The following is a 22600-nucleotide window of genomic DNA, read 5'->3' as shown; positions in this document are numbered from 1 at the left end:
CACTGGTTCACTCTGAAGCAGGAGAATAAGGCCATACTTTGGCCTCTGCTGTTGGATTTAATAAAGCTTTGAACATGATTGTTATCAAAGAGTATAGGGAGAAGGAAAGTCATTGTCCCTGGACAGAGATGTGATAGAGGAGGCAGCTTATGCCCTCCTGTTTCCTCCCCCCCTTTGCATACCTGTATAGAGCTAACTGTGGTCTAATACTTAGTGGGGGTTATTTTCCAGAAAACAAAGTCAATTCTAGTGACCCTGTGCCATCGCTTAATCAAGGCATAATACTTATCACATGATATTATAGTTAATAGATTCCTGGTAATTAATGAAACTATTTCTGTGTTGCTGTTTCCTGCAGTGTGCTGCTCTGGTTGGTGAAGACCAGCCTCTTTGCCCAGATCTCCCAGAACTTGACCTGTCTGAACTAGATGTGAATGACCTGGACGCAGACAGCTTTCTGGGGGGACTCAAGTGGTACAGTGACCAGTCAGAGATCATCTCCAATCAGTACAGCAATGAACCCGCCAATATATTTGAGGTAAGGCAAGGTGATGCAAGTGCACATTGCAATGTCCTTGCTTCCTTTTTTTCTACTTTTTTTTTAGCCTGGTGGGCAACCGTTTTACTGTTTTTCCCCCCATTAAAAGACAGCAAACCTGATGATGTGTGTTACTGGCTTCCTTAATCCTCATAATCAAAACCAGGCCTGCGATCTGGAAGGAGGGGGAAAAAAAATCTTGAAAGGAATTAACGTGGAAATTCTGACTTTTGAAAGCAAATGACTAAAGAGTGTCTAGAACGCACTGCCCTGTGGCATCACAGCGAGGAGTTGCACAGTTGTCAGCTACAAAGGAAAACAGAAATCGAAATATGTTTGTTGTCTTCCACTCGCATTCCCTGGCAGGAAGTGGAGTTTAGCACATCAGCTAGCTGATGAGTAGCTGGAGCATTTCTAGTAAAGGTTTTTATCACTCAGAGCCTTACTGGGCAAGGCACTTGCACGCAAAATGAGAGGTCCTCACAGTTAATGCATAGGGGAGAAAAAGGGTGCATATGGCAGAGAAGGCAGTGAGGGCTGTGCGTAGCTCAGGAACCAGCACATTGTTTGGGATGTTTCGTAGGTTGCCAGGTGGAGAGCACTCTTAAAGTAAAAGTTGAAGGGTGGTAGGAGACATTTAAATGTTTTCTTTAAAGTTCTGCCTTGAGGATCAGGGTCTATAAGAGGAGGGATACTGTCTCTTTGTCTCTTTCTCCAGTCTTCTTTCTTTTGTTGTGTAAAGCCTTCATGATTCTCTGCTTTGTGGTTATGGGGCAGGCATGCCCTTCCTGAACCCTAACCTTCTTCCCTCCCTGATGATAGGAGATGCAATAGATCGTCCACTGACTGGGAAATTGGACAATAAATTGATTAGCTGGCAGGAAGACTTTGCACAACAGCAAGGCAGGGGCGCTGCCTCTCACATGGCAGGTGCCGCAGCTCCAGGAAGTACGGCTGGCCCGGTGGCTTGGGGAAGCCCCAAATTATCACAGTGGAGTTTAAAGGCTGGAAAAGATTAACTGAAACAGTGTAGTAAAATGCTTACCTAAGATGTCCTGAATGAAATCCTTTTTTGTATATAGTTCCAAACCCACAGTGATCTCCCTGTTGCAGATGAAGTTACTCTGGATTTATACCAATGTAACTGATAGCAAAAAACAGTCCTTTCTATTCAATTTGTATTATTTACACCCAACTAACTTGGAATTTTATTCAAATCAAAATGAAATTAGCCCTGCAAAGCCCTGTGCTTAGGCCCTCTTTTTTTCATTAGTTATATAATGTTCTGTGCCTTGTTTTACAAAGTTTCCAAACCCTTCATTGTTCTTGAATTGAATTTGTACTGCCTCAGTCAGGGTACGGCTTGTTGGTGTGTAGGTTTGGACGGTTAGTAACAGGGAGGCAGTGGGGCAGAGGACACATTTGCAGCTAGTATGGTAGAAAGTGGCTTTGCCTTTTTTATAACTGAGGAGACTTATTTCCCTCATTCATCAAAAGCTAAATTCAGAGGCATTTTCTGTTTGGAAAAATCAGTTGAAGATGCAGACTTTAAAATTGTAAGTTCCAGATAAGTAATATAATGAAGCATCTACCAACTCTAAGCACACATGTTCCACTAAAACCAGTGGAACTTGGAAGACAGGCTCGTTGCTTGCCCTGTGTCTAACTGTCTGGCAGCACTGGTGGCCACAGCTGCCGAGTACAAAATTGCCTCAGATAAGTAGTGATGATTCCCCTACATAACTTGTATAGGAAATGTAACTTCCTATATGAGACTATTCTCATTCTGAAAATCAAAGCATGTTGCAAACAGCAAGACAACCAGATAGGCTTGTACTTAACCACAATGGGAGATGGTGACACGAGGTACTGTTAATTACATGTAACCTCTCACGGACACGTTTGGTGCATCTGAGGATGAGCAGCTCCAGTGTGAAGAAATAGGTGGTATGCAGCTGGGGCAATGCATCTAGACAGACCAGTAGGTCAGAAATAACAGTTTGGAAATGAATTATTCTGCTTCTTTCTTAACAGGGAAATTCTGTTGTCCGTTTTGCAAATGCCTGGATTTCCTCACACTCATCAGCTTCAGTTGCAGGCTGCACTGCTGTCTCTAACAGCACAGCTTGGCTCATACTTACCTGTGGAGAGAAATTGTGCCCTAATAGCATTTCGCAATATTGTAGTGCAAAATTAAACTATTTTTAGCTTCATAGTATATTTACATTATTTTGGTTGCTTGGCCTAGGAAGATGGGAGTGAAACAGTTACTTTCTCCTCCCATGCGTTAACCCTGTCCCCATTCTCCATCGTGCAGCTGGATACCTTGTACTATTTCTCGCCTCTGCCTCTCTGTAATGTGACGACTGGGGGTGCTCAAGAACAGAAGAAGATGTCTTCTTCCTCCAGAGACTATCTCGCATACTCTGTGAGGAACTATTTATTTTAGCTGAGAGAATGGAAGTTTTGTGCAGTTTCCCATTTGGTAATCTCAAGATTTTTCCATATTGATCTGCAGTGTCTTTTCTTTTTAAAAAATAACTTTTCTTTTTTACTTTATTTTCTCTCGTATCATTGTGGGAGTAATATGCTTTATCTAATTTAAACTTCCAGATGAGACCTTGTCATACAAAAATAGAAATACAGTCTGTTTGGCGTGGAAGGGGAAGAATGAGAATGGGAAACAAATGTTGGGAAGTACCAGAGCAGCGTTAATCGCGCAAGCTGTACAGTGTTAATTGCCAAACTTAATCCTGAATGAAGCATGCTCCCCATTTGTGGTATTAATGCCGTACATGTGTAATTGTCTAGGTGAGGGCCAGTGTTCAAAGTTCCTGGATGTCTCTGGTGCACTTTTTTTTAAGAAGGGCTTGTATTTCAGAAAGTGAGTTTTCAGACTTTCTGCAAATCGTGTTCCTGGAAGCTTGCTTGAGCCAAGCACCCCCAAGCTTAAGACACTCCCAGTGGCACTGGGAGTCTCACAGACTAGAAATTAATAATAGTTATGGTAGCAACCAGGAGCCAAGTGAGATAAAGGTCCAATTAGTCTAGATAGTATGTAAGTGTTGAGTATAAATCTCTGCTGTCATCCGCTTAGGTGTGATGAGATACTGGCCTTCACCCTAGTATTAAAACACACCAGTATTTTGTAGACACACCTAATTCATCAGTGTGTTACTCTACTCACAAGCCAGTGTAAGCGATAATAGTCCCGAATCAAGCCTGTACTGTCTGCCCCAGCACAGAGGCTCTTCTTATCAATGTGTATACATATGCATCTTATGAATTAGTTGACTTCTTTCTATTCACAGCTTGATCGCTTCTGTTTTTCACCTAGTTTTCTTTGCCTGTTCTGACTACTGGAAAGATAAAATGAAGGAGTTCTTGCCCCTCAGGGCACTGTCTATTGACACAAGTTCATGCAAGTAAATAGTTAACAAGCCACCCAAGACCAATTATTTAGATGGTTCACTGCATCATTCACTTTCATGATTTGCTTTTGTGAAGAACTAGACGTTAAAAAATTGTATTTGTAAAAAATTGATTTGGCTACTTCTAGAAAATCAGAATGATTAGTTTTTCATTCTCAAAGTCAATGCTATGTGAAAACGTGAATTATACAACTTAACATGGCACGAGTGAGAAGGCTTTTGTTCACGAAAATTCTGGTCCCCTGAGGTTTCTTCAAATATATCTTAACCTATCATGTAAGGTTAGGCATATTTAAAATTATTTATGACCCATGCCTAGCATTATGGAGAGAGAATGTATCTATGGTGGATATATCTCTTTGTTGGCATTGCTTGCAAATAACTCAGCTGATGTTAAGGGAAAATGGCAGCCCATATATAGGCAATAACCTGTTAAAGTATAACAAACTTGTATAAAATCACAAAGATTTGTAAGTAAGTGTGGTATTCTCATACCTGGCAAAACACATTTTTAGCCTTTAAAAGGACCTTGGAAAACCCACGTTGCTTGCACTTCTGTGGATTTCATTTATTTACGTAATTCTGTATTCCAGAGAGATGATCACCGTATTGTATGACTTTATATTTTAATCGCTCTGCATAGGTGTATCTCAGGTTACTTTTCAAGACCATGCTATGTGCTATGTATTTGGAAAGCCTGAATAGGCTACTGTGTTTCATTGTAAGCTGCCAAAAACCCACTGTATTACAAGCAATGAGAATGTGGGGAAAGAAAGAGTTGCACAATGAAATGCATACCGTCTTGCCCCTGGCAGCAGGGAAATTCATGGTTTCTTACTTATTTGGAAGGATTTGCATCAGGAAGATGATGAGGGTAGAGGGGAACCTTAAACATGACCAGAGTAACTTGCATTGGTTCAAATTATAAACTCCCTCATGTACTGTGGTGCTGCCAGTCTCTTTCACTATTTCAGGTTATTCATTCAAGGTTTGCAGCCAGATTGATTAATGAATTACCAGATCTTGCGTAAAATGACTTGGTCTGACTTTTAAACAACCACCAATGTTTTCTTTGCCAGTCTTGTGACTGGTGTTAATGGGTTTCCAGAGAGCTGAGCCTATATAGACTTTCTGTACTGGCCTCCCCTAGCATTTTTTCCACTTTTTAATTTTCTTCAAAACTAGTAGCCCAGGGCAGGCAGTTTAAAGAGATATAATCTCAGGGAAAAAAAAGACATAGTAGTCAAATCCTTGGTGGCTGATGCCCTTCAGTGCCAAATCAGCATGATTTATCATAGCCATCTATTCAGCACAACAGAGGCTGGAGGTGAGCAGCATGGTGTACCTCACACGATATGCATAACTAGAGCTCTGAACTTTGAAGGAAAGCCTCAGAGCTATTTGCAAAGTGCTGGTGCTTAGTGAATACTAAATTACATTTAGGAAATAGTCTACTGCTACCAGTTATACTTCATTTTTATTCTTGACACAGACACCTAAATCAGAGAACAGTAACATTTCAGAGATTATGGTAGCAGTTTGGGTATGTTCCAACACTATAATAGGATCAGAATTTTAAGGCCTTTTTTATTATTACCAATAGTCACTTAGTTTCTACTGCAGCGTACTTTGTAGGGAATTACAGCTTTTACTAAAAAGATTAAAATGCTATTATGCAAATGATTGCAGTATGTTATTATGTTTACAAATTAACATCCATGGCTCAACACACAAATTAACTAACTATTCCATCTATATTATTAAGGATTTAATAAAGTAACTGTTGATAAAAATGAGGAGCTTGGAACAGTTAATAGGAACTGATTGTGATTTAACATAGAACTTAAACATTGTGTTTAATGTTCTAGATGGTATAATAGCAGAATAAAGCTTATCAAAGTGCTTAAAAGAGCTGAGATTGTGTGAACGCCATAGCAGCATGTCTGAGGCCTCAGAGAGCAGAAACTAAATAGCTCTGGACAGTAATGTAGAGTGAGCAGCATATCCGTGAATATGAAAGTAGCACAGGACCATCTTGTATCAACATGTAGTTTCCTGCGCTAATAAGTAGGTTTTTTGAAATTCAGATTCATACACATTGAATGTTTTACATGATAAGCACCTGTAGGGTACTAGGGAACTTTTGTCCCTCTAAAATGCATCCTGTAATGCAATGTTTCTATGGCAAATGGGATTTCACTGCAGAGAGTATCGCTGTATGGCAAAAAAGGGGAAGGCTGACTTCAGGCTGAGATGACTTTACGAATAGTGCTGCAAATTGCTGTTCCTAGCAGTTCATAAGAGATCATAAAAGCAAACAGATAAGAGCTACTCAGGTCCTAGAGAAATGAATGTACAGTATGTGGTTACGGGATAGATTTAGAAGGGAAACAGACGACATTGTAGGTTTAATACAACAATAAACGTAAAAGGCAAAAGATGCAGATTTGGGATAGGAAACTTTATAAGAAAAATAAAAGTAACAATGTGTCATAAAAAACCATTGTGAGACTAGAAGAAAGACCCTCAATTCCAGGGGAAGAAAATAGCAGAGGCAGGGCAAAAGTGCCAGAATTTTTATATTCCTAATGGAGCAATGTCATGTCTCTTATGTGTTCGAATGAGTTACCTTTGCCAGTGTCTCTGGCCTGACTCAGATTTCTGCATCTACTAAATAGGAGACCAGCACAATAACATTACATCTATGGGGATGATATATGTAAGCTATAATCTATGACTAGCTATGCTGACATTTAAGAAGGCTCAAGCAGTAAGTGGAATTTATTTTACTCGAAGCAGCTGCTGTGTAATTGGGAAGAGTTTATGCAAATGCTCTGTATCTAGTGTTAGCAAGGTGTGCTGCTGCTCCCTTTTCTTTCCCACTTGAACAAACTACAAATTGTTTAATTGTGTCTCTGTTTTAATGCAAGAACCTTGCATGTTGGTTGAAACCTTCAGGCAGGAAAGAAGTCCCAAATGAGCAAAAAAAATTGCTTTGAGAACTTAACTGTTTGATGTACGAGGCCACCAAGACCATTCCCCAGGCGTGCAATCAAGAAAATGCAACTGATCCCCTTCACAGTCCTATTAAGGAGATACTTCACCTGGAGCAGACATGGCTTGAGATACTCATGGTGTCTCTGCTCTCCTGAGCACCTGTCCTTTTTGCAAGAGAGAAGACTAACACTCAACAGAACAGTAGTGAGCTAATTAGGTCATTAGACGAATGTCTTGGCCAGTGTTAAAACCAGCCCTTGAGGACACCGTGTTACACTGTGTTCCCACTGGCTACATATCTAAATACAAACTGGTGTCAGCTGCCATGCAGACAAAAATGTAATAGCCTCCTTTTACAGAGGTCATCTTAAATCCACTTTGGTCACAGTCACACTCCACATCTGTTTTAGTGAGATGCAGCTTCTTAAGGTGGCATTTGGACTTCATAAGCACGCAAACAACTGAGCTATAAATTGCTAGTGCTGGAGTTATTTTGAATAAGTGTATACTGTTTCATATTTATAATGGTGAGGCTTCATAATATTCGCAGTGAATATATAACACAGATCAGTTCAACAAGCATGAAATTGTATGTTGTCAACTTGTCACATAAATAGAGCCATATTCTAGCTTACGATAATGTTGAACTAAATATTTTCTCCCTAGAACTGCAGAGAGGGACACAGAAAAGTGGGACAGTAGCTCTGTCTTTTGTTAGAATAAGACACCCAGAGTCATTGCTAGTGGGAAGTAAATATTTCTGGTAAGATTCTTCTGGTTTCTTCTTCCCCATTTGCTTAACAACAGCACCAGAAAGTTTGACTTTCTTAAGACAAATGCTAATTGGCTAAACTGTTAAATTTATTTCCCTTAATGGTTTTATTTCTAGTGTAACCTCTTTTTTTTTTTATTGTTGCTATTTTTGCACTGTGCATCATTGCTAATTGCTACTAAAGACTCCATCTTAACCCTGGCATGTTCTTCCCCTGCTGCCCCATCCCACTTAACATTAACTCAAGCCCATGCCATTACAGAAGGATAAAATCATAGCAAGGCTTAATTTAGGATGTTTTTTCTTAGTGCTGCTAAGCAATTGTGCATGCATAGGTCAGGAGGAGGAAATTACATGGAGCAAATTTGTTGCAGGAAGAAAATTCCAGTATTGAATCATGTTGACTGTTTTTTTTCCCCATAAGCAGAAAAAAATACAAGGAAGAGAGAGTGTGTGTATGTCTGTGAAAACTTACCCACTTGTAGCTCTTGTTATACTACAGTCATTAATACTTAGATGCACCAGAAATTTGCAACCTTTCTGAAGGAGTGCCTTATGCCAGCTTTTTGGGCCTGTTTTTCTCCAGTGTCTGTTTTTTGTTTCATTAGCTCTGTGCAGGTGCATACAGGATCCTAATACCTCTTTTTGCAAGTGACAGACTGCAGCAGTAGCACGCATGGGCATCTGACACCGCACATGCACCCTCAGCATGGTTTCAGGTCTCACTGGAAATCAGCCCCTTTGCAACATGTAGTTGGTGGCTTTGGCTGAATTTTCTGTTCTGACACAACAGAGCAACAGCCTTGCTTCATAATGATTGAGAAATGAATTAGGACGATTGGTGGTGATGAGTCTGAAGGGCCATAATTGGAGTTTGCTTTTTACTCTGTGCAGTAATCACTGAGTTTTGTTTATAAAAGCACAAAACCAAAACGTGTTGAGATTTTGGTGTTGTCATGAAGCCTGAGCTGTGTAATGCTTCCGTTTCCTCACACACATCTGTGCTTTTGTGCTTTACTGTGGGTAACACAATGGGGTGCTGGTCCATAATGGGTACTTCTAATCACTAAGACTTCAGAAGAACAGAGTATTTTCTGTGAGTTGTTGTGGTGGCAGCCTTAGGCAAGTGTTGTTGACTTGTTGATTTATGACAGCTTTGATTTGCTTGAACTGCTCACAGTCATCTAGCTCAACACATGAAGTTCAGGAGGATCAGCCCTTCCAAGCACATTACAGGGTTAGAGGTGTCAAATGGGCAGAGAGAATTTCCTACACCTCTACACTTCTATCCGCTACCACATCCACTCCTTGAGGGCTCAGAGATATTAAATCTTCATAGGGATTTGGAGGGGCAGTCCATTAAGTGGTCTGATAGACTGCACATCTCCTACAGGAGATACACTTGTGTGAAAACAGAGAAATTGGGTGGAAAACTTGTTTCTCACCCAAGAGATTACTTGCAAGGAGGTGGTGATAACTGTTACAGGAGGATTGGTTTGGTCAGAGGCACATTGTGCTTCCGTGTGAACTGCTAGAAGAAACACTGGGAGTTTTCTACTGCAGTGGTAATTTCTCCTGGAGGGAACTCAGAATGGTTTCTGAAAGTACTCTTAAACCTTTGTGAAAAAATCAACTGTTCTCCCAAGTTGATGTTCAGGCATTGACATAATGATTCAAGAACTGTGTCAGAGAGTGCAGGTAATACACTTTATGGAAGTGAGACTTTTCACTGGGATTTTGACTTTGGTGAGAATGATGCGAGCTTGCACATTTCCACAGAGCAGTCAGTGACCCCGAGTGAAAAGCAGGTATGATCAGTTTAGAAGTCTTCTAGTGTTCGGGATTTATGTGGGGTTTTTGCTAATATGCATCAGTTGATTGGCTTCATGCAGATATAATGTGCTCCAATCTGCCAGGCCCTGTGGGTTGAGCCTAAGTGAAGAAGACCTTAGGTCTACTGTCTCCTGTTCAGGAGAGCTTGTTGAAGTGTGGCAACCAAGTAGTACAGGTGACAGTGTGGTTGCTAAAGGATGAATAACAAACTTGGAGCAGGGGAGGGCTTTGCAGAATCACAAAATGGTTAGAGTGGGAAGGGATGTCAGGAGGTCATTTGGTCCAACCTCACCTTCTCAGGGGGGCCACTTAGAGCAGGATGTTGAGGAATTATTTGTGTTCCTCTGTTGCTACTTCTTCCCCCTTAAAATGACACTTGCGTAGGACTGGTAATGAGTTCCTGACCCCAGTTGGTAAATTTTACACTACAGTCTTAAGCAACTATGGAATCTCCAGGAGGCATGTCTGTATATATCAAGAAGCCCATCACAGGCAAATCCTAATTTTCAGAGGAGGATGGGTGGCAGGGTGTTCTCAATCTGGCCTCGGTTTTCATGTCAAATTTTCATGTAAGGAATCCTCTTGGGCAGGTCGTTTGCTTGTGCATTTTCACAGGCTTGTTGTCAGACTAGTGATATCTTGAAGTTGTCAGGTGAAAAAGGATGCATGTGCAATTATTTAAATAAACAAAAACCTAAGTGCATGCTTGCTGACATCTGGTTGGATGTGCTCTATAAGGCATTTGACCCTCCAGGCATGCACAAAGGAGCAATAGGCTTTTATTTCTAACTATCTGGGGGGAAATTACACCTTTTTGAAATTCTTTTTCTGATTTTTGTTTTTTCTTTACTTTTTTCCCCCCACCAGAACTGGTGTGGATTTTCTTGGCTGTATTGACTGTCCTTAAAAGCCCAGCAAACACTCTTCACACTAGTATGAAGATATCAGGCAAAACATTACCAATTGTCACCTCAATTGTATCTGGAGAAAAGCCAGAAAAATTGTGACTTTTTTTTTAAGGCATAAGAAAATATCACACTGTCCTTAACACTGCAGAGACATTCATCCATTTCCAGTGAAAGGGTGTCAAACTGCTTCTGCTTGTACATGATGGGAGTGTTGCCGTCTCTTGTCATTTTCTTTGCTGTTGATCCCCCTCTTGCATAGGAAGGGTCAGGTCAAATGCCTCTCTGGAGACCAAGTCTCCCATTTGCAGCAGGAAATCGCTCAGGCGGAGAGGATAACGTTACAAAACAGAGGCTAACATTACAAAACAGCTCTGCCGCCTCTGGCGCAGTCTAGAGCATCACAGACCAGTAACTCCTATCATGTCACTCTTGCAGCACCTTATTATCTATGTGTTTCTGTAAATCCGATCCGAGACTGTCATTACCAGTTTCAGGTAGGTGAACACCATCTGGGTGAAATAACCATGTGCCAGTGATGGGCTGGAGAGGGCTCTTGTTAGTTAATCATCCCTACCTTCCCTTTGATGAGTTAATTTGTCTGTTGAGCCATGGAGGAGCCCCCAAGAGCTCCCAGGAGCTCCTTGTTAAAATTCTGCCAACAAATGGGAAGATAGGGATGATTTCATTCTTTTTGCTGGAGCCTGTCCTATCTATGATATTGCTAAATCATCCATAATGCATAACTTTCTATGCAATCTTTTTGTTACAGTTCTGATGGCACATTATTTCTTTTGTGCATTTACTTTTTAAACATTGTTACTGGATACCTAACCCTCCTGAAAATCTTACCCCATGCATTAAGGTTAATTGTAGTACTTCCACGTGTAGCTGGCATGCCAGATTTCTTAGTTGTGATGCCAGGCCATTTTTTAAAAATTCTTTTTTTTTTCCTGCCCAGTTACTAAATACAGTCTTTAGTTACTTGTTTCATGGCTATGCCTAAAAGCCCTGTAGTATAGGGGTAGTGTCTTTGCATGTACTAGTGACCAGCCCATCTCTGTTTTATGGTGTGCACTTTGAAGTCCTTGGAAGGAACAAAGGTAGTGAAAGAAGAAAACATTTGGTCCTTGGGTCTTGTGAGTGAAGATAAACTCAAGTTATTCTTCCTTCAGAGGCCTGGGAGCACTACTGTCTTAAATGGGCTCCTCTTCCTCCCAGCCAGTTGCGGGCAGTTACACCCTGCTGAGCTTGCCCAGCACAAGGAATAAAGTTCTAACCTACAACACAGTTAGGAGATGCTAGCTTGAAGTTGAAGTTGTGTTAGTGTGATTTGGGACTACCAAACTTGGGAAGAAGCTGTCTTAAGTAGTACATCCCAACATGGAGACTTGTTTATCTTCAGACTGAAGAAGAATAATAATTAAATCTAAAACCTTAGAAAAACAAACAGACCTACCTGAAAAGTCTAGGAAGCTAAGAAATACTGTGGTTTGGAAGATGCTCTGCTCCCTTTTTAACTAGATGACAGGGTTTGTTAGCTCTAATACAGTGCTCTTACAGCCAGATCAGGACTAGCTCTTGCAAGGCTGTAAGTATGCCTCTGCGGAGTGCTGATGGGTGCTGTGGGTGGATTTATTAGCTTTTGCTCAATACTGATGTTTCTCCTAGTCTCTGTTCTGAGAGGACGTAAGCCTTTCCTGCAGGAACACAGGGAAAGTGATGGAGGGACACTGAAGTAAATCTGGAAGAGTCAGTAGGGATCCTAACAGGCTATGAGCTCTGGCTAGAGGCGACAATAACATTCCAAGCAGTTTTCTGTAGAGTTGGTTACTTCTGTACTGTGTTTTCAGAACTGGGTTGGAAAGAATTATTTGTCTGTGTCCTGTACAGACCCAAATGGTCTCCAAGAATCTGTGCTCTGCTGTGACTGCCCAGGGAAGTTACCCAGAGTACCAGGGAGCAGGAATTATGTCAGGGTCTCCACACTGAGTCAGTTCAAGTCCAGTATGGTCAGAGCTAATAGGACACAGAGGGCTAATTCTCTGCTGGACCATCAGCACTGCCTCACACCCCATTGCCATCACTTGCAGCTCTGTGAATACAGTCCAAATGAACTTGAACTGCCTCTCTGTGGACCCTGTCTGGACCCAAAAGGGCTTGTTAGGGGCAGCCCTGTGCTGCGCAGAGGTGGTTGTTCTCTTTCTGTATCTCTCAAGATTGGACTTTGAATCTTCGATTTTTAGACCCAAAGCTAAAGAATGAAAAAGACTTGTCTCTAAACTTTAATCTATAGTAGTTCCTATTTTGTAATCTGTGTTTTTGAAAACTTGTATATATGTTCTTAAAGATGTGCCTTGGCCCAGCGGTCATGTCAGCAACTTTTTAGAAAATGGCTTTTGTGGGTATTTTCCTTCAGTCCAGCTTGAAACATCCAGAAATTCTGCCTTCTCAAGCGTGTTGCATATAGCAGGAACCTCAAACTGGACCCTTCCACTTGATCTCCCATTATTCTCTCCTACACAATCACTCCAGCTTTCCCCTCCAGCACTATAATATTAGCTATTTGCCACAGCTTCTGTCAGCTTTCTTTTTTCCCCAAGCCGAATTCATAGGGATGAACAAAAATCCACTCGTGTCTCTTGTCCTTCCCTACACCTGCTTCTGGGAGTGCAATGACAGATACCAGCTTTATTGTGTGCTGTTGTTACTGCTCTGTTTACAGCAGATTTAAGAGTTTACATTAGGCCACAGTGTTATCTTCCAGTTTTCCTAATTCTATCTGCTGGCAACCCCAGCTATGTGGCTGGGGTGGCTGCCCCTGTCCTAAAGGAATTTGTGTCAGTTTCTGCAGGGACAAATCCTTCCTGCACTAAACCGCTTTGCAGTGTTTGCTCAAACTGAAATTTTGACAAAGACGTTCTGTCCACATCCACCAGAAGAGATTGCCTTTTTTTTCAGATGCACTTGGAGGTAGATGTGTTGGAAGCTGCCTGTACCTGGCTGATAACTGAGACTGAGCATCTATGTAGCACAATCCATGCCCTTTTCTAATTTGTCTTTGAATGACAAATGGGTCTTCACTGAGTCAGCAAAAGAAGAGTAGAATTCAGTAGAATTCATTGCCCTTCTATCCCTTTTAACAGAGTGGCTAGGTTTTCTCAATTCTTTGCCAAAATCAGTCTTTAAAAGAGCTCTTATAAAGACATCCCTCAAATGTATTGTCCAGAACTGCATTATATTCTCAAGCCGTTTCTGATCAAGACTTATCATGTACTGTTATTTCTTTAGAATCCCTCCCTAACCATGCTGGTATATTCCCCCCAAAAAACCAGAATTCAAATCCTTGTGAAAATCAAAGTTGCAGGGATTTGGAGATGGTCCACATTAGTCCTTATCACTGTTTCCCCTAGAGAGTCAAATCTGAGAGTTGAGTATGGATGACCTCAAAAAAGAAAAGGAGACTTCTGCGTTTCACACAGGAACCATACACAGGTTAGGTGAGGTCCTTCTGAGAGGCTTCAAGATGACAAATTGGTCAAATTTTGCATGGTTTCAGTTTTCATTGCAAGTGCTCTGTTCGGTTCTAAAATGTTATCTTATTTAACTTTGAAACTGCTAACAGGCAAGCCAAACCTTTCTCATGGGAGAAGCCTTAGCAAAATAACTGTGTGTGTGAGTAACATGGCAGGACAGTAGTGTGGTGTAATTACGTGCTTGTTTTCAATAACGAAGTGGTCAGAATGCGATAGACTTGGATTTATAACCTACAAAATATTGCTGACTGCTGCGTAAATGTTTGAATCCGTCTGAATTGTTTCTGTGCAAAGAAAATGCGGCTCCCGGTGCCAAATTTATACACTCCCAACATTCCAAGAGATGCCCACCTCCTACTTCCGGACTACGTGTACCTTTGGACATGTACAGGTGTCCTTCCTGGTCCTGATAGCTACTCAGCTAATGAAGGATCAGGGCCACTTCACCTGATGTTCTCCCTCTCTGGAATCCAATAATTGTTTCGCATCAGGGTGTAATTGTACCTATAGGTATTAGTCAAACCTGCTAATTCAGACTCTGTAACTCCTGAGTATCTTCCCAAAATTGCATTCCATGATATGGTTAGATTATATCTTATCTGTAACCTTCTTACTTCAATAAACACACAGTATCTAGCCTGTCTTCTCCCACCTTATACACGAGGAAAATCATCAGGACTTAATCTGTTGCTGGCATTAGTGACACAATTCTTCATCATAATTCCAATTCACTCTGCCTAATATCCCACAAATGCCTTTGAGAAAGTATTTTATCCCTGTTCCTGTGCCAAAGACACTTTCTTCCTCCACCACTGCTATCTGACTTCCTACAGACTTTGTAATGACCTTTACAGTCTGTGGTAGGTGACACAGTCTTAAGATACAAAAGTCCACAAGCAAATGCCACATCTCAGGCTGTCTGTCGTTTCAGCTCAGAAGGTCCCTAACAGCAGATCCCTGATCTTGAGCTATTACTGTAGCCAGAAAGTGTAGTCTCTTCACTAGCAAAGGAAAGAATGGAAAAAAATATACAGTAAAAAGGGGAGCAGCAACACTTTTCTCTTTTTCTGTCTGGAAGGTGGTTGGAAATTGCAGCCACCCTGTGCACTGCCCTCCCGTGGGCTCCGCTCGTTGGGGCCTGTGTGCAATAAAGCTGCTGTCAGGGCAGCCTGACGGGGACAAACAGGTTGCTTTTGTGAATATTTGTTTCTAAGTACCATCCAAATTCTAAAGTAAAATGTTATCCTACTTGGCTTAGAGTAATTTGAGAATCTTTGAGATGAAGCTCTGCTGAACCCTCAGTTCAGTTTCTTCTGTCTTTCCTTGGGGCAAACCTGTCTGACTATCTGTACTGGTAATGACTTTACCCAACCAGCTTTGGATGTTTTCTGGTTTTTGTCTTCCCAAAGTAATTTACACTAAAAGAGGGCCCTACTCAAACAATACGTTCTGTGTAAACCATTTCTTTTTCCAAGGTGCTTACTGAGTAGCTGTTACATTATAGCCTCTTCCTCCTGTCTTTTGAGGGGTTGGCCCAGCTTTTCATGTTAATCTGGATGGTGTCTGTGCTCACTTTTTAACTCAGTCATGACCATGTTCCTTCCCACGGGTTCAAACTTGTTTCTTTTGCTGTTATGTGCTGACGTTCTCCCGAACATCCACTACATCATACGGGTATCCTGTGGCTTTCTGGTATGGTGGTACATCTGACACACCAGCCTTGCTCTGTTGTGGTCGGTCTCTGTGTTAACTTTTTCTGGAAAACTCCATTCTGGAATGTCAGTAATAAGTGAGCAAATATTTTATTATACTTTTTCTGTACAAAAAAAGAAATATTGTTTTTTTCTGTTCTGGGGACTTTTTCTGTACAAAAAATGGCAAAACCACCAAATTCCATGAATGCACAAAATGACCCTCCCCTTAGTTATGTTGCTGTGACCCCAGTGCTCTTAAACGTTTTTCAGTCCTCTTGTGTCAGCTGGAAGCTTGGCTGCACGTGCTTTGGGACAGGGACTGTATACACTGTTGTCATTGGTGAAATGTTGTCCCCGGCTTGGAAGGGGAGGCTGGTGTTGCTGGTTGTTGATACTTGCCCTTACAGTGTGACTGGGGATCATTGAGTGCAATAGGACTGTTGTCTTGGTAGTGCTAGAGTGACACTTAACCAGGAGAAATTTAAACTGCAGGAGGTGGATAGTAATGTTAATCATCTCATCATAATGACGATGGACCATTATTTTTGCTGTATGACTGTAGAAGGAAACGCTGAGAAATAGATGGCTAAAATCACTGAGTGCATATTTTCAAAGACAGGGCTTGCTCAGCAGCCAGGTGACAACAGACATGTTGTCTATTTGACAGAGAGGCTGTGAACTTAACTCCTGACTCAAAAAGAAAACTTGCTTCCCAAATGAAGACATATGGAGGATTTTAATGGCAGTTGCAAGACACGTGGCTAGGTTATGCCACTATGCGTGATCTTATAAAGGCACTGGGTATATATCTGATGAGGGAATCTGTGAATTCCACCACCATTTAAGAGTGAAAACATTTCTCACCCTGAAAAAAGAGTCAAAGAAAAATTGTGTCTGAGAGGCCAGGCTCTGCTAGCTCCACGACAGTCGAATGCAATGCCTGCCCAGTAAAGGAAGGAACTTCAGTTCAGCTGCATGGATTTAGCTTGACCTTGCCCAGCATTAGTATGTAGAAGTTAGCCTTAATCAAGGTGGGATTTTTAAATTATGTTAAAAGTGACCCATATTAAAAAATTGCAGAAAAAAAAAAAAAAGGGAAGGGAAAAATACTGCGAAACAGGCTGAAGTACGGGTCTGAGTCAGTTTTCATTTGGTGCTCTTGTTACGGCAATCATCCAGGTGCCAAGACTGGCGTAGTACGTGGGATGGCATGTGGAAGGCAGTGGGCAGGAATCAGTGTGCGGAGGCACTTGCTGCTTGAATCCTGTGAATTTCTGATCTGAGCTTGTACAGCAAGTACCCACGATGGTGTTATCTGCAGAAGTGCAGAGAGTTGAGGAAACAACAGCAACAGGGATGTTATACCACATGACCGATTTCTGCAGTGATCTCTTTTGGACTGGCTGTAGCATGAGTTAAATGTATATAAGGACTGAGAACATTTGTGCTTTTCTTTAGAGTATTGTTGTTTTGATATCTTCTCATGGTTTTCAGTGAGGAGCAGATGAACAGGTATCCTGTTTAAGACCACTTATAAAGAACTGCTTATAGACTCAAAACCCGCTGATTTTTAGATGTTTTAAAGATGAGGTAGGGTCTTGCAGTTTTAAAGACTGTAGTTTTATCCCAAAGAAAACTGCTGGGGCAAGGAATCATGTCAGACTGTGGAGCCTTGCCTGTATGTGCCAGTCCTCTTAACAGTACCAAAAATTACTTAGTTTTCCTCCAAAGTCCCAGGCAGTGAGCTAAAAATGTCTCGCTCAGATACTCATTTTGGAATTTCAGAATTAAATGTAATAGAGAAGATTTTTATTTTTACTCCTTTTGATGAAACACGCAATGAGAGAACGAGGATGCTACATTAGAGTATCTTTTGATTTGCTATTTGCTATGTGTTAAACATTTATATTTCAAAGAAGCGTTTGTACCTATACCAAGTGTTTGGCAAATCCAACAGCTCATTAGATGTTAACAATAGCAACGCTGCTAAATACAAAGGATTCATAGGCAAAGTACCCCTCAGGCTATATCTCTGAGAGAAAAAGTGGCAAATAGAATCAGAAACTAATTAAATAGTCAGCTAAAGCGAGCATAACTTTAAAAAGCTCTAAAACTACCAAAAATGGAAACATATTACAGTTATCTGCATTCACAGTGCAGAACAAGTTTGGTAGTATTTAAGATAATTCTCCAGTGCCTGCTATTTTTAGTCCAAGGGTAAGCTTCTGTAAGAGCCTTTCAGCGTTGCATCCCTTTAACCAGGCCTACCGCTATTAAGCGTTGCTTGTCAGACACCAAAATGTCAGGCTTTACTGTTTGGAAATGATAGAAGCGCGGGCGAGAAAGGAGGATTTTATAGACCCAGCCTAATGGAAATAAACATTTTTGCATTGCCACCAGTGAAACCCAGTCAGGGCGATTTAGGCTATTTTACTATTGATGTGTCTGAGGAAAAAGGAGTGTATTTAGTTTTTCTTGGGCAAGGGAAGGGCCTGATTTGCTTCTTACTTACACTTAATCTGTTCTGGTTTAACTCCGTTGAATGTGCTAGCTGATGCTTGGTTTGTGCTGCTCTAATCCGAGGGAAGTCAAGCTGGGGCCAGCCTTACTCTCCCTGTGCCACCAGCACTCGGGTTTGGGGCACCCTTTGCTGTCGAAGCAGGGTGCAAGGCCATATGCAGCTGTGTAACACTGTGGTGCTCATTGCATGCTGGTGGTTTGGTGCTTTAGGTGGACAGGTGGATAAAACTTTGCTATATTATTCACTTAGAGATGGCTCTTTCTCACTGGAAATACTGTATGGTTCCCTCCCCAGTGTATAGAATGAATATAGAATGAAGCACATCCGTGTTTACTTTCTTCTCTCTCCCCCTTCCCCTTCCTCTCTCTCCTTTCCTCTCCCTCCCTTTCTCTCTGGTTGTGTGTGTGTAATCCTTCATCTGTTTACAAAACAGGATTTTATTGCTACCTAAACACCAGTGGTGCCACCCGCTTCTCCCAGCCAGCTGAGCAATATTTGGACACAATATCCTGTCCTCTGTCTGAAATAGGTAGAAACAGAGGTCATGCTGCCTGGGTTAATGGTAGTAGCTCCAGCCTTCTGCTCCCAGAAGTGTCCCTTAAACAGGTTTTCCTGTCTGAAATGGGTAGAAACAGAGGTCATGTTGCGTGGGTTAATGGTAGTAGCTCTGGCCTTAAGTGTTACTTAAACAGGTCATGGGATCAGGAGTGTCTCTTTCATCTTGGGTTGTTTCCAGTCCACAAGTCCCTTCCTCTCTTTCTTCCCCCTCTTTTTGGGTGCTAATAGAGCAGGACAAAGTCTCTCAATACAAAGGGAGGCCATCTGAGCCAGGAAAACTAGGCTGTGTTGAGGCTGGTGATCTGAAGGGTCCCACCTCTGGTTTAGTATTCAAATGGCTGCAATTTACTTACTATTCCTAGAGTTAGGCCCATCCCATGGGGTTTTGGCTGTGCATCTAGCAGCTGCATAGGCTCACATTATAACATGTTCACTTCAGTGGGAATAACTTTTAAACTGAAGATACACTTGACATGAAAAAATACATCAGTGCCTTTCTTGTAAGGAATGTAAGCACAACATCTACCGCACTGTAGGCAAGATGAACTCAAGCCACTTTTAAACTCATCTTCCTAGTCATAGAAATGTAGTGCTCAACTGAAAAACTCACCTGATAAGGAGGAAGAATTAGCCCTTAACTGGCCTCTGACTGGACTGCTGTTAGTCCCAGGAGAGGTTGGTACAGATGCAGTATGCAGGAACTGCTGCTCTCAGCTTCAGCATCAACAGACCTGAAGAGCTGAGGACCAGGTCCCCAGCTAGCGTAAATCTGCATAGCTCCATTAAAACCTGTGGAGAGGCCCTGATTTGCAGCTACTGAACATCTAGGCCCAAGTTCTTCTGTTTACTAGCAGGATTAAATAACAGTACCCCAAATGATTTATTACGGGTGCTGTGGCAGCGTCTCAAAGCCCAACTGTAAATCAGGACACCATTGTGAAAGGGGTTGTGTGAAAACATAACAAAAAAACAGTCCCTGCCTAAAGGAATTTATGGCCTGATTAATAATGATATTTATTTAATAATGATACTCAGTTTTGGCTAAGAAATAAATAAAAGAGAGGCAACTGCAGTGGGAATTGTAGCGTGGACCACAGTATGCATGTGCTACATAACTCTCTGCTGAGGGTAAATGAGCAAGGTAGCCTTAGTGTAAACTAGCAAAATTAATGTAAACTAGCAAATTAGTTTTACATTTTAGTGTCAACCCCATTTTATCAACATTATCTGTGAAACTAGTGAATTCTAGGAAACTTAGAAACAAGCCAGCAATGGACATGCTTTAGAGAAGGCTTTGGAACAGATAGCTCTTCTGTGATTTTTTTTTTTTTTAATGTTTTCTGTTTTCAAATCACCAGCTCCAGTTTACGATTGTATTCACATACCCAAAACTGTATTGAAAGAATGTTAAAGTCTTAGCACCTAGTGACAAATCAAGGAAATACATAGTTAAGGATATGATGAGACATCTAAACAAATAGAAATACTTAACTGATGGAAAACTCAGACATGTCTCCGCATCCTGAAGAGTGTCCGTGGTGGCTGTGGGGGTTTACCAGGATGCACTGTTCAATCACTGCTTTTTGAGGAGAGGGCTTATTTGCCTGCTGGGACAAGCTTACATTTTGTTTTGATGGGACTGTAAAAGCAAACTGAAAAACCTGACAAAATGCACCTGTGATCTGAGCTGTGTTAAACCCTATACCTGTTAGCACCTTCCTTACTGTGGCATCTCCACATTCTCACTTGGTATTTCGTTATAAAGGAATCTTTTATTGCTTTCAGCCTAGGACACTCACACTATGGGTACCTGGGGTGTTCTTTCAGCTGAGCATCTCCTTAGATGCAGGAATGCTACTGAGGATTTTTGAAACTTTTTTAGCCTGATAAGAGTGCACGGTTTTTTTTTTCCTCTTCGCAGTGATTTCCTCATTTTTTTAAGGCTAATGTCTACTATCTTTGTTTATTTTATGTAGGTAAACCACCTCTCTAAACGGTATGTGTGTCACTCAACATTTCTGCTGGTACATACCAGGAGAATGTTTGAGCCATTGCTATGACACTTGAAGACAGGAGTATAGCTACATAGGTAAAACATATAGAGTAAATGCATCTTTAGCTTTGTAAACAAGTTTTTGTGTTGTGTCTGAATAAGCTCTTTTAGCCAGCTCAGACCAGTTGGCAGCCTTCCAGTTAGATTGCAATAAAAATTGATGGGAAGCCCAGATGTATTAATTATGTACTGATCCATTCATGCTGCAGGTCTAAAGAAAACCAGTGTTTTTCTTCCAGTGAGACATAGCTTGTGTTTGTTATACTTGTTCGACAGGCATGGGGGTAGGTTTGATAAAGCTGAACATGCTGAAAAATTAAAACATCATAAAAAACATTTAATGAAGTTGATACTTTACAAATGCCAATTTCCTGGTAAAATTAAATTCCATTTTTCTAACAGTAAAAGTGCCAGATAGAAGTGTCTTATTTTGCTGTTTAAAAAGGAATTTTTGCGTGTGTGTTCTGTTCACACAAAACCCAGTCTCCACATAATTTAACAAAATTTAAAAATATATGTAAACTCTTGTCTACAGTATTGTATATAATTTTACCCTCAAATTTATATTTGTGTAGAGCCATAAATCTCTAGAAAGAAGGAGGGATTATGATAGACATCCTGACACATCCAATCTAATTAAAACTAAAGCAAACGCAACACTGAAGTAGCGAATGAACAAAAGCAACAAGATTATGCTTCATTGTTTGCAAAGGAAGGGTCTATACTACTACTCAAGTGCATTTTTTAGAGATGTCTGTTATCAAGAGCAAAAAGAAGTTTTTACATCAATTACATGTGTGAAATAATCACTGCAAAATATAAGAGCTCTTTTTTTCCCAGAACATGCCATGCTGACTAATAAAGGTCTATGAATGTTAAAAAATTTTACATTGGTGCATGGAGAGATTAGTGTGGACATGTACCATAAATCAAGTAAACAAATCTGAGCAAGCAGTTTGAATATTTGGACTGAAATACTGCTGACACCATCACTGAAAGCTCTGCTTCTTTCTACCTGATGCTGTAGCCTGTAGCCTTCCTCCCCCTGCATCCTTCTTTTTGCAGTACTCAGACCTTGTGTGGATTGGGATCCTTGGTCAGGAGCTGTGACTCTCTACCCTCCTCTATATTTTAGGTGTGTAATAATAATTTAAAATCTCTGTTTGAGTACTTGCACAGGACCTTATCACGTGCATGAACGATTGCCTGTAAAAGGGGAAGAGAGGATGAGTATGAGGCACTGTGTGCTGCTGCAGGGAGGAGGTGCTGTGTGGTGGGCTCGGAGGGCAGCCTATGTACCCTCTCGCACCCTGGGCAGCAAGCTACTCATGCAGGTTGGGCTGCCTGTCCTGCACCCCACCTCCCCAACAGCGACTCACTTGCTTCTCTGCTCACCCCTGCTTCCCCACCATACTGGAAGCAAGCAAACTTCATCTCCCCCTTTGCATCTCTGGCCATCTTGCACAGCAAAGGAAAACTCCCGGCCTTTCTTTTTTCTGCAGCTCTTCATCAGGCTCTTTCTCCCCTTTCCACTTCTGCACTTTCCCTGCTCTCGTTTTACCCCTCTGGAGATGTAGGTAGAGTTTTGTACTTCAGGGCAGAGCTCTGCCTAAACCTAGCCCACCATGGGCTGGACCCGACATGTCAGGTCTTCTCCTGCTGCAGTTCCTCACCCGTGAAGACCAGGTGGTCTTCCCTGGCACTTGGCAAGACAGTATGTCCACAGTGTGCCTCAGTGGTACAGTCAGTTTCCAGTAAGGGG

General features: G+C 41.4%; 1 protein-coding gene across 1 annotated transcript in view; it reads left to right on the top strand.

Moving 5' to 3' along the window:
- The first annotated feature begins 358 nt into the window (after window positions 1-358).
- Window positions 359-22600, top strand: part of PPARGC1A (PPARG coactivator 1 alpha) — a 60412-nt gene continuing 38170 nt past the window's right edge. Inside the window, exon 1 of the mRNA XM_026847183.1 lies at window positions 359-538. The gene's annotated coding sequence lies outside the window, so the exon portion shown is untranslated. The remainder of the gene's footprint in view (window positions 539-22600) is intronic.

This window comes from Athene cunicularia (assembly GCF_003259725.1).
Source record: "Athene cunicularia isolate RWA chromosome 4 unlocalized genomic scaffold, athCun1 chr4_part1, whole genome shotgun sequence".
In the NCBI taxonomy this organism is placed as follows: domain Eukaryota; kingdom Metazoa; phylum Chordata; class Aves; order Strigiformes; family Strigidae; genus Athene; species Athene cunicularia.
The sequence above is the reverse complement of the archived record's forward strand: the minus strand, read 5'-3'. Positions and strand labels throughout refer to the sequence as shown.